The sequence below is a fragment of the Macadamia integrifolia genome, chromosome 5 (assembly GCF_013358625.1).
Source record: "Macadamia integrifolia cultivar HAES 741 chromosome 5, SCU_Mint_v3, whole genome shotgun sequence".
NCBI lineage: Eukaryota > Viridiplantae > Streptophyta > Magnoliopsida > Proteales > Proteaceae > Macadamia > Macadamia integrifolia.
The window spans coordinates 34,759,749-34,772,764 of NC_056561.1; positions in this window are offsets into that span (position 1 = coordinate 34,759,749).

Below are 13,016 nucleotides of genomic sequence, written 5' to 3' on the forward strand. Positions count from 1 at the left end.
CGGCCATGCAGGCAAGATGTGCACGGCATGCAGCAGGGGTGTGCATGGCTGTGGGGCTGTGTGCATGGCTATATGCATGGTATGGCTGACTGCATGTGCTGCAGCCCGTGGGTAGTGAGCATGCGCGCGAGCTGGCGTGTAGGCTAGAGCACGTAGCGCTCACGCGAATATGGCTTTTTTCGATGATGATTATGGGAGATCCATCGGTCTGATTTTGACGTATTATATATCGTTGGAATCGTATTTTTAAGCACTATTTATCTATACGGTCATCTTGACCGGATTCCTTCGTATATAAAAAGCCAAAATTGGACCCCTTCCCTCTCGCATGGGGATTTCTAGGGTTTTAGACCCGGGAGTGTTTCGGGGTTATCTGGGTAGATAGGAGATGAATTTTAGGGTGTTTGGGTTAGGTAAGGGATTTTTCCAGGTTTCCAGCGGGACTGTCCGTGTGAGCGGCATATTTGTAGGAAGGCGTGATTTTTCGAGGATGATTGCCGGAGATCTGTCAGCCCAATTTTGACGTATTATATATCATTGGAATCATGTTTTCGAGTACTATTTATCTGCATGGTCATCTTGATCAGATTTCTTCATATCCTTCATATATAAAAAATCAAAATTAGACCTTCCTTTCTCCCACGTGGGGACTTTAGGGTTTCGGATAGGGAATGTTTCCATCAGCATCTCTGTCGGTCGGAAGCCAAAAGTCGTGCCTAAGATCCATATTTCATAATAGCTACAGGAGGGTGACAAAATTGGGTGTTTATAGAATGCCCCTCATTGGCCGAGGCCTATGCCAACGGTCGAAGGGCAAAGAAAAGAATGACCACATTTTGTCACTCAGAGCATATACTGCTGTCATCTTACTCAGTTATGACGGAGTTGAAAAAATACAACAGATAATATCTCTAAAGTTTTAGGACTTACCTGTGATGCCCATTGGGGGAAAGGAATTTGTTGCTCTTCTAATCCTGCAAAAAAAAAGTTAGTACTTTGATTCTGATTCTTCCTTAGCTGGGCCTCGCATGTGCCAGTTTAGGGAATATGGTCTCCAGGCTGGGTCTGGACTATTTGGGACCGATGGTTATAAGAGGGGAACTCGTTGCTCTTCCAATCTTGCAACAAGTAAAAAATGTTTGATGCTTGGATTTTCTTTTGTCAGGCTTCACATGTGCCAGTTCAGGGACTTGGTCTATGAGATCGGGCCACCAGGATCTGACTCAAAGAAAAAGGGCCTCCTGGGGCTGGGTTAACAACATTGGGCCACTTGGGGCCAGATAAAAGTGATTGGGCCGCCTGGGGCCAAGTAAATGCAACTAAGCCACTTGGGGCCGAGTCAATGATTGGGCCTCCTGGGGCCGAGTAAATGAGCTTGGGCTACCTGGGGCTGAGTAAATTATGTCTCCTCTTGATTCTTGATTTTTGGTTTAGAATTTGATTTTTGATGTTGATTTGGAATTTGTTTCTTAATGTTGATTTGGAATCTTTTGATTCTTGATGCTTAATTCAGAATCTTAAAATTTTTTTTATATAAAATGGGTCCCCTCCCCTGTTCATTCTTCATTCTAACTTTTCTGAGTGAAGTGAGTTCCTAGAACCCTTTAGTTTTTCTTGAAGTTTTTCCTCTTGTTCTTGGTGTTCTCGAAGATATTCATCTTGTTCTTGAGGGAGGTGCTATTTGGAGAATTTGACATTCTCGTGGGCTTTTATGCAAATTGGAAAACTTTATGGGGATTTTTACAATTTAAGAAAATTTTTTGGGGATTTTTGTAATTTAGGAAGTTTTTGGGGCTTTTTATAATTTTAAAAAATATGGCCGAAAGTATGAAGAGGAAGACTCTGGGAGAGGTCCAGCTCGAGAGTTGCAGTAGTCGTTCCCACAGGGATGAGGGCCTGGTCGACTGGTATTCCGGTAAGCCCTTCACAGCAGCTGGAATCACATCTGCAACTCCATATGGGGTTCCTGGGTAAGTCTATATTTCATTCATTATTTTAATCATCTTTTATTCTTGTTTTGTTCTTCCTTTCTCCCTTTTTTTTTTATTTATCGTATTGTTTTTGTTATTTATTATTATATTTTTTTATTTCCGTTAGCATGAGGGGAAGGAACCACCTACTTTGGCCTCCTATGGCCACCCAAACATGGTTCATTCTGGCATAGGATTCTCCCTCGCAGGGTGAAGGAGATGGTTGACGATACCTATCTGTGCCGACTGGCCCTTGTAGAGACCCAAAAGTTTAATCCGGCATCAGTAGGGGGCCCTGATGAAGCGGTGGTGGCCGAGTACTCACACTTTTCACCTTCCTGTTGGCGAGATCACCATTACACCTATGTGCTTCTTTGTATTCTCGACTACCAGGGAGTTCGTAGATCTGACTGGTATCACCATTAAAGCCAGCCAGACGTGCATCCGCCTAGGGGAGATTAGTGCCTGATGCTGGAAAGTTGGCCCTGGGGAGAATTCATGCAATATGTCTGAGATAGTATGTTCCTTCTTGCAGTTTGCCATGGGCCAGTGCCACTTCAGTGACCTCCGAGGGGACCTGGTGTTCTTCCTCAAAGATCTTTGTACAATAGATACCTGGGACTGGGGCGGGGCAGCCTATGCATATCTCCTGCAGTCCCTGGACCTGCTGTCCTATGAGGATAGGGGCCTTAGGGGGGCAGGTATCATCCAGGTAACTTTCCTTCTCATATCTATTTTCATTCAGTCATTTGGTTTGCACTTTCTTACTTTGATTTCTTAAAATAGCCCTGGTGTTTTGAGCATCTGGGAACCATAGCCCCTAAACTGAGGGATCTTGAGACACTCTTCTTCCCCTTGGCCACAAAATGGGGAGATAACTAGGTGGTCCAGGCCCGACGCTATCCTCCGGGGTCCACCGCTCGTTCTCTTTTGAATAATCTCACTGAGGTATGCCATGTCTGATATTGAAATTCTATTCGCCTGATGCTGTACTTACCCTTCCTTGGTTTTGCAGGCTGCTTGGAGACCATTCCATGACCTTATGTTTCCGGATTTCGAGAGAGTCATCTGGGTTCATCGACTGTTTGAGAACTGAGTCCTTTTTCAGGGCCTGTGGGGCTATGCCTGGTATTTAGGAGAGAGAGTAGTACCCCAGTGGTCAGACATCAATCCACATCCTTCTCCCAATCTTCCTCCACCCACTATGCATTGTCCAGAGATTGTCCCTGCAGACGAGATGAAGTCCTTGGCTAACGGAGTATGGGAGGACTCCTTTTTTGATCCAAATAGGGACTATGGAGCCTTCTTGGAGGAGGAGACAGTGTGCACCCCTCTTGATCCCAATGGTCTAGTGGTATATTACCCTTTTTTAAGTATTTATTGTAGATTCTTCCTTGTTTTGGTCTTGACTGATGTTCTTTCAGGGGAGAGTGAGACGTGTAGACCCTTCTGCTATTCGGTCGCATACCAGTACTACCGATCCTTCACAAACAAGGCCCTCTACTAGCGCCAGCGGGTCTCTTAGAGTTGCTAACGTCCCCTTTCGTGTCTTCGCTACTTGGACCTATCCCAACATGGCCAACCCCAGTCTCCCTTATCTTCTGAAGCCGAACACAGATCTTCCCTTGGGCTACCTATTCTTTATGATTATGTGAGTATCTAATCATTTTCCAATTAATTCTTGACTTCCTTTAGCTGATATGCTCTTTTTAGGTGTCCCCAGAGGTCTTTGCTGAGAATAGGATGATGCACTATGGCTTGTGCGAGGTGATAGTTACCAAGGATCGGGAGATTGCTCGATAGGGTGCACTGATTGAGGACTGACCCAGAGGCTAGAGCAGGTTGGAGTAGCATCTGTGGACTCCCTGGTGCTTCATGAGGATGGTTCAGAGTACGATTCAGATAATGGCTTCTGACCCATTGGGATTTATTTCTGTATTTCCTGTAAACACAAACACATGATATTTTATTTCTTTTGTGTTTTTCCCTCCCCTTGTTTGTTCATTATTTTATTTCAGCATCTCTATGAAAACTTACTTTTGGCACAAAGAAAATCTTTCTTCCTTTTTTTTTTTTGTTTGCAATGCTTAGGCACAATCAATTCCATAACTCAAGTCATAATTAGAAGAATCAGGATAACACAAAAATACACATACTTCCTCATTCTATTACCAAGTAAATTACATGAAAAGAGGGACCACTTTCCTACCACAGACGGGATAGGTGAATAACAAGGTGGAGAGACAATTCTAGAGGTGGGTGAAAGTTCACAACTCTTCTGGGTCCGTCTCCTTGAGCTCATATTGTTGGCTGATGTGCATAGGTAAATAAAAGGACGTGTGAGTCAATCCCATCAATTTGGCATAGTTGTGGCTAGGGGTCTTCATCAGAAAATCTTCTTGTGGCTTCCCTGGGCACCTCCATGTAATATCCTGCACAGTCCTTTCTTGCAGGTACTTTTCCCAATCGGTGATAAGGTTGAATGCCAGAACTTCTCTCTTATCCCGGTAACAAAAACTCCGAGTGGGCTTCCCCTTAATGATGTGGTGAGCTTCAGTTTCTCGAGGACCCAAATCTGAAAAATAGCATGACTTCCCTAATAATGATTTAGTCTGAATTTATGGCCATAGCTCATGTCATTAAATCCCTTGAACATTTCTGCAAGAACCGTAGGGCGATGTCACCTCCCTTCTTTAACTATTTTATTACCTCAATCAAAACAGATGGTGCACCATACCTGGGAGTGCAAAGAACATAACGAGCTATCATGCAAAGTAAATAAGCATCCAGGGATCACTACTGATGGATTCCTCCCATTGGTAGATATATTGGATGAAGATTTGAGCCACCTTCAGAATGTCGATCTTCCCATACCTGACAAGCTGCTTTACCTCTTCTTTCCATCCAAAGAAATCCTTAATTTCCTCTATGCAATCTTTCTTCAAAGAGGGTTGGAACAAACTGCCTTTGGGTGGACATAGCATACAGACCCAAAATTCTTCAAGAGTTGGACAAATCTCTGCTAATCCAAATCAAAATACATGCAGGTCTGCATCCTAGTGTTGAGGCACCTGTCAGGGTAATTGGTGATGTAGCTTCACACATCCAACTTGGCCAAGAAATGACACATTCATGGATTCCAGCAATCCTAGTGCGCTCATATTTATGTCTAAGGTCCATTTCCATAACGTCTTATCTAACGAGCCTATGAATTTTCCTGAAACCAATACAAATAATGAGATATGATGATTTATCAAAGCATTACTCATTAGCTAATGATTCAAACACGCCTTTACCACTGTTGCATCAACCTCTTCTTTTTTTTTTTAGCTGACTAAAAGTGGAGAACAAACTAGACTTGATAAACTGATGCTGGGTGGCGACTTTCTGTTTAGGGGATAGAATCCTGGATAAGAATGGATGGACCATAGGTGAATGAAAGATACCTAATGGCCTTGCATGCCAAATGGTAATTCTTGGGGAATAGAATCCTAGGTAAGAAGTGACGGACCAATAGGTGGATGATAGATAACTAATGGCCTTTTATGCTAAATGGCGATTCTTGGGGGACACAACTATGATGATCTTTTAAGGTACTTTGATTATTAACAAGGAACCAATTTATTTCCTTGGATGGTTGAGACCGCACTTGCACATCTCAAGTTGCCTACGTATCCCTCGAAAAAAATCAGGTCTGACGTAGTTCAGGCTATTCACCCTTTCAGACATAATATTTCTTGAGTTGATCCATGTTAACCAGTCCGGGCATTTCTTTGCCGTTGTGGTCTACGAGTTTCACAGTTTTGCGTAGTAGAATTTCTTTGACAGTGGATGAGCCGCTCTAGTTGGGCCTAAATTTTCCTCTTGGGTCATGAATTGAGGCTCTTTGTTCTCGAAGAACAAGTTTGCCCACCTCTATGTGGCGGGACGTCACATTTTTGTTAAAGGCCTTGGCCATTCTCAGTTGATACTTCTTCAGATTATCCATGGCCTTCATGCACCTTTCATCAAGAAAATTGAGCTCATCATGTCTAGCCTTCACCCACTCTCCTTCAGGTAGTTGACTATCAATAAGCACCCTTAGGTATGGTACCAGGATTTCCACGGGTAGAAGTGCCTCAACTTTATACACCAAAGAGAAAGGAGTTGCCCCTGTCGAAGATCGTACAGAAGTCTGGTATGCCCATAAGGCCGGGGGTAACCTATCAACTCAATCCTTGTATGTTTCTGCCATTTTTTGCAGAATGACTTTGAGATTTTTGTTAGCTGCTTCTACTGCCCCATTGGTCTGCGGCCTGTAAGTGGTAGAGCGATGCCTTCTGATGCCAAATTTTGTGCAGATTTTGTTGGTCTTGCCCCAGAAGTGAGATCCTTGATCTGATATCAATTCATGAGGTATTCCATATCGAAAAATGATGTTTTCCTAGATGAACTTGGTCACCTTAGCAGATGTGAGGATTGCATAGGACTGAGCTTCTACCCACTTGGTGAAATAATCAATGGCTACCAGGATGAACTCATGGCCATTGGATGCTTTGGGGTTAATTTTTCCAATGATATCAATGCCCCAAGTGGAGAATGGTCAAGGTGGATTGAGCAAATGCAAGTCGGTTGGCAGGATATGTATGATGTTAGCAAATATCTGACACTTGTGGCATTTTCTGATAAAGTCCACGTAATCTGCTTCCATTGTGTTCCAGTAATATCCCAGCCTGAGGATCTTCTTAGATAACATCTTGGCATTCATGTGGGGTCCATAAATACCTTGATGAATTACTTCCATAATAGTTGTAGCTTGTTCCTCATCTACACACAACAATTGCATTCCGTCATAGGATCTCTTGTATAACAGATCCTCTTGGAGAATAAACTGGGTGGTATATCTTCTCAGAAACTTCTTCTCTTTGTCAGTTGCTTCAATTGGATACTTACTTTCCCTGATGAAATCTATTATGTGAGCGAACTAAGACCGACCACCCACAGTGAGAGAGTTCACTGAATTCTGATAAATGGGCCTGCTTCTTTGTTCTACCAAGAATGGTTGGATTATAGCCATAGGGTTACACTCTACCATAGAAGCCAAGGTTGCAAGGGCATCAGCAAACCTGTTATTATCCCTCTGGAAGTATTAGAACGAAATTTTTTCAAAGTGTTTAATCATGTCTTCCAGATGTTCTTGATATGGCTTTAGCTTCTCATCTCTAGTTTTCCACTTTCCCTGTGTCTGACAGATGACAATGGATGAATATCCATAAACCTTGATCCTTTTAACCCCAATGGTCAGGGCCATTTTTAGTCCCAAACCCCAATACTCAGCAATGTTGTTGGTACATGGGAAGTCGAGGCGGAATGACGAAGGTAAATAAAGACCATCAGGAGTGACAAGCAATACTCCCACACCACATCCCTTCTGATTGGCTGCTCCATAAAAGAATAACTGCCATTTATTAACTGTATCTTCTTCCTCTAGCACTGCCATTCCTTCATCGAGAAAGACATCATCCAAGGACCTTCCATCTTCTGTGGGGTGAGCAGCAAAATGATCAGTTATGACCTGGCCCTTGACAGATTTCTGAGTAACATAAGTGATATCAAACTTTGATAGAAAAAGTAACCAACGGGCCATCCTTCCTTTTAAGGCTGATTTCTCAAATAGATATTTAATGGGATCCATCTTTGTGATCAATTGCACCGGATAGGAAACCATGTAGTGTCGTAACCTTTTAGTTGCCCAAATCAATGCAGCATAAGTTCTTTCCAAAGATGTATACTGGGTCTTATATTCTAGAAACTTCTTGCTGAGGTAATATATGGAGTGCTCTGCCCCCTTTTCTATTTCCTTCTATGCTAGCAAAGAGCCCATTGAATATTCTCCCACAGACATATACAACAGAAGTGGTTCATAAGGTACTCCTTAATCTTGTCAAAGGCTTGTTGGCATTGGTCATTCCATTCTGTGGGCTGGTCCTTCTTTAGCAGCTTGAAAATTGGTTCACAGATTGTGTAGTCAACTGATCTATGAATCTGCTAATATATTGGATGTGACCTAGAAATCCTCGTATTTTCTTCTCAGTGCGAGGCGTGGGCATTTCCTGAATTGCCTTGAGCCCTTGATCTTGATAGGGCCGACTTCACTGCCTCTTTCACCTACCAAGAAGCCTAACAACTTTCCCGCCGTTGCCGCGAATACACACTTCTGAGGGTTTAACTTTAGCTGATACTTCTTGATTCTTTCAAAGAATCGCCTTAGTGCGGGAATATGCCCCTGACGATCTTTAGACTTTACTATCATGTCGTCCAAATAGACTTCCACATCTTTGTTCATCATGTCATACAATATGGCCATGGATGCTCTTTGATAGGTTGCCCCGGCATTCTTCAGTCCAAAAGGCATCATCTTGTAAAAATAGGTTCCCCATGGAGTGCTTAAGGCTATTTTCTCACGATCCTCAGGGTGCATGCTTATTTGGTTGTATCCCGAGAATCCATCCATGAATGATGATAAAGCATGCCCTGTAGTATTATCTGCTAATATATCAATGTGAGGTAATGGGAAGTCATCTTTAGGGCATACTTTGTTAAGATCTCGGTAGTCTATGCACATTCGTACCTTTCCATCTTTCTTCGGTACTGCTACAATATTGGCCAACCATTGGGGGTACTTCACCACTTGTAAGAAACCCGCATTCCATTGCCTTACAACTTCTTCTCTGATCTTCTCACTCCATTCTGGCCTCATTCTTCGGAGCTTCTATTTTACTGGTTGTGCCCCAGGGTAAGTCCACAATCGATGCTACACAATGTTGGGTTTGATACCAAGTATATCCTAGTAAGAACAAGCAAAAGACCTTGGTGAATTCCTCCAAAAGATTACTCATTTGTTCTGCTTTTTCGTCATCAAGGGTAGTGCCAATTTTTACCTCTTGAAGGCATTGGTTGGTTCCTAGATTAATAACCCAAGTATCCTCACGGAGGGTTGGGCTTTCTTTGGTTTGCATTGCTTTATTAATTCTTGATATTTATTAAGATCATCATCGGAAAAAAGAGGCAAGTCATACTCGGAATCAGAAATTTCATTCATGAAAGAAGTAACAGACTCTTCATACAAGGACTCTGGACTCTTCTCAAAAGGGGAGATTGACATAGAATCACAAACAACAGATTCGACTACAGACTCGATAACTGGCTTGATGCTTTCGTCAGGGGTAATCAGGCTAGTTGACTCAATAGCATGAGCAAACTTGAAGTTTTCTCCAATGCTTGTCTAATTCAGAAGTGGTTCAGTGGCTTAATGGATGAGGAGATGTGGTAAAGGGTCTTCTTCGCCTACTAAGAAAGTTGTTGCTATTTCTTTAGTGGCGTCATGGTTCCTTTAGACAGGTGCCCGCTTCTTCATGAATACTAGCTGATCAATCTCGTGCTCTCAGAAGCCGAACTTTCTGAGGGGTGAAGATCGATGGAGACAGCTCAATCCTTTTTTATGAACTCTATCTTTTTTAGCCTATTGAGAGATGCATCCCCGTACCTCAGTCACATCTTTGACCACCTTCACGAGCCTTCCTATTACAATTGGTTCGAGCACAGTACATACAAACCATCATCCTCTGTGCTCTCCTTTGTTTTGCATATACACTTCTTCTTCTAAAAGGATGAGGCTTGAGCTCATACAACTCTCGAGCTCTTTGCTCTTGTAGGAGAGAGCAAATGAAACCTTTCAAATCACTAGAAAGCGGCAAAATCTAGGTGAGCCTTATCTTCTTCTCCTATTCTCTCTTCATAAGAACTTATGGACTAGTGCCTCCTTTGATTGGATAAATGTTGTAGGATCATCAGAGGAAGACCTAGTCTTAATTAGTGCAATTTCTGCTATCCCAGTGATGCAACTATTTTGGTCACCTTCTTTGACTAGTATTTTTTGTTGCTCCACTTCATGAGTCACCCAATCGAACCCGTCTTGGAATAAAATTTTAAGTCTTGGTTGCATCTTGGTGGCGGTTTCATCAAACCACGGCTCTACATTCCCACAAAAGGGGAAATCCTCTCCATCTTTCACAAAGTATCCATTGAGAGTAGGGTAGTAAGTCACGGAGATCTTCCTAGTCATCCTTAGCATTCTCTGCCCTTTGACAGTTGGAGGAGTGTACCCGAGACCATTCTTTCCTTTGTTCACCGCTAAACTAGGCTGCTTTGGAACTCCTTAGTGATATTTCCCCAGTCCCATGCCAGGAAAATACTGCATGTTCTTCATCATTTGATTCACTGGCGGACTCCAGATGGCTTCATAGTTAGCCGGGATTTTCTCTTTTAGAGCTTCTTTGGCAATGGCTGCACAAGTGGTGTCTATTTCAAAACCACTCAGTTGCACCTCCTGGTCTTGTTCTTCCTCGTTTTCAATGTTGGCCAGAGAGTTAACCACTTCAGGATCTCCGATCATTAAGACCACCTTCCCCTCATGAATGAACTTCATTTTTTTATGGTGACTAAAGGACACCGCCTTCGCAGGATGCAACCAAGGCCTTCCCAAGAGCATATTAAAAGCTACCGGTATATCAATGACTTGGAAATCAACATCAAACTTCACCAGACCAATCTTTTTAGTAAGGACAATGATGCCAAGAATCTTCCTCTTGGTATTATCGTATGCCCTTATGGTTTGGGTGGTTGGCCTCATTTCTTCTAAGTTGATGCCGATACTCTTTGTTGATCTTAATGGTAGCACATTCAAAGCGGACCCGATTGTGTTGGGTTTCCTTAGGAAGCTCAGAATCTAAGAATATCAGAGACTGCATTGCATATGTTGCTCCTACTATATGTGCGAGGTGTGTTGGATTTATCTCGATCGACACTTACACATTAGCGAGAGACCTCAAGACTGCTTCACGGTGCGAAGGGGACGCCATCAACAATCCCCAAATGGAGATGTTTGCCTGGGACTTCTTGAGTTGAGCCAAGACTGGGTTCTCTGGCTCTTTCTTTACGCTGCTAGTTCTAGCTTCATTAGCCCTTGGCTGCTTTATTGCGAGAGCCTTGCCCTTGTAGTCTTTCCCACTTCTAGTTTCCATCACGTTGATTGGTTTTTTCACAATAATCTCGGTGGGACAACTATCTTCATCATCACTATTGGTTAGGGTGATAATCCCCACCATAGAATCATCTTCTTTTGATTCTCCTTCCCTGCTTGGGGTGGGAAGTCGAGGACCTCCACAAATATCCACTGCCCTAGCTCGTACCTTCCTGATTGCATTGGAAAGCTGTTGGAATGCAATGTCTACCGCCTCTACGATTATGTCAGCTACTCTTATTTCCTCCAGATCATCCAATTGCTCCCGATAGTAAAGATCATTGACGATTACTTCCCTTAACATTTTATCAATTTCTTCTACCCTTTCTTGCATTCTCAATGTGTTGGAATACACTTCATATAGTTTTTCTTCCAACTCAAATGTGGAGTACTATTCATCCATGTAAACTTGCATCGGCTCTCCAGATTCCACCTCATTTTCTGAATCTGATGTAGAATCATTTCCCTCCATACATAAGGAAAGATAAATACTACCTGTTGGATCAGCTATTAGGTCATCATTGTCAATAGCATAGACTGAGAAACATATCGGATGTTCTGGTGAGTAATATTCTAACTCATCATCATAATCATTGTACTAAGGCCCTTGGTAGTCATCCTAGTCTGGATACCCATCATCCTCAGAGTCATCTCCATCCTTCTCATCTTCATTTTCGTCCTCATCATTATCGTCATCATCCTCTTCTTTGCTGATTTCACTCCCACTTGATTCTTCATCAGATTCCTCAGGACCATCAAATTCTTTGGCATCCAAACGCTCATAGTATTTAGAGCATACGGACTGGAAGATTTCCATAGGGTTGGTCCTATCATTACTGGCTTGAAGTTGGACCAGTCCTAACTCATCATCCTCTGTGTCACTCCCTATGTGGATTAAGGAAGTGTATTCTTTGATCTGCTCCTCTATGGCCAATATGGTTACTGCTCTGAGAAGATCGGTTGTAATCTCTTCAATTACCTCTGGATTGTCTTCTTAAGTTATAGCAGGCTGAATTAGAGAAGTGGGATCACTCTCTTGGTCTTCCCCTAATGCAATTACTGACCCTATTGATAAAGTCATCCTTGGGGAATCTGGTAGTGCAAGCATATCCTTCCAATCGTACCCACCTGTCCATCCTTCTTTTAGGTTATACACTGAACCTTGAGAATGGGATTGGTATGAGGGTCATGAGGGACATGAAGTGGGATGGTATGAAAATGATGTAATATGGGAGGTAGGGTAAGAAGATTAGGGGTGATAGGATGAAGAGGTTCCTCCACTTTGATGGTGGGGGAAAGGTTGATGATATGGCAGAGGCTGATAATATGGCGGAGGCTGATAATGTGGCAGAGGGTAGTAGTGTAGTGTGGTGGATTCTTTTGATGAGGGATAGATGGGGGGCACCCAATCTTCTGTCTCTTCCTCTGATGATTCTCTTCTTCTGAGGGTTCTTATGACTCCAGCTCTTTGACTTATGATTTTCCTATAAGCACGGGCATTCATATGATTCTTTCGAGCTCTAGGTATAATGAGTTGAGTGGGGTCACTCTCCGTAGTTTCTTCATCCAAATTGTTCACATGATTAGGAAGTGGGTAGGTATTGATATTGGGAGGCTGCTTGATCTTAACCTTAATGGTTCCATTATCTACCAAGTCCTAAATTACATGCTGTAAACCCAAACATCTTTCAGTATTATGCCCCTTCTGAGTGTGTAGGCACAATACTCATAATCCCTATACCAAGCTGGAGGAGGGTTGCTGATAACTCCTGGAGCCACTGTCCCTAACAATCTTTACTTTTTTAACTTCTAATATGTGGCTGTTACGGGCATTCCCAGATTAGAAAACTACCTTTATGAGCGAGGAGCCTTTTGGGTGGGTGCATCTGCTTATATTATGAATGGTTGTGAAGAGGTAGCTGGTGAGACTGACTGCTGAACTGCACTCACCATATTAGTTTTCGGACCCTTTCGCTGTCCTACTC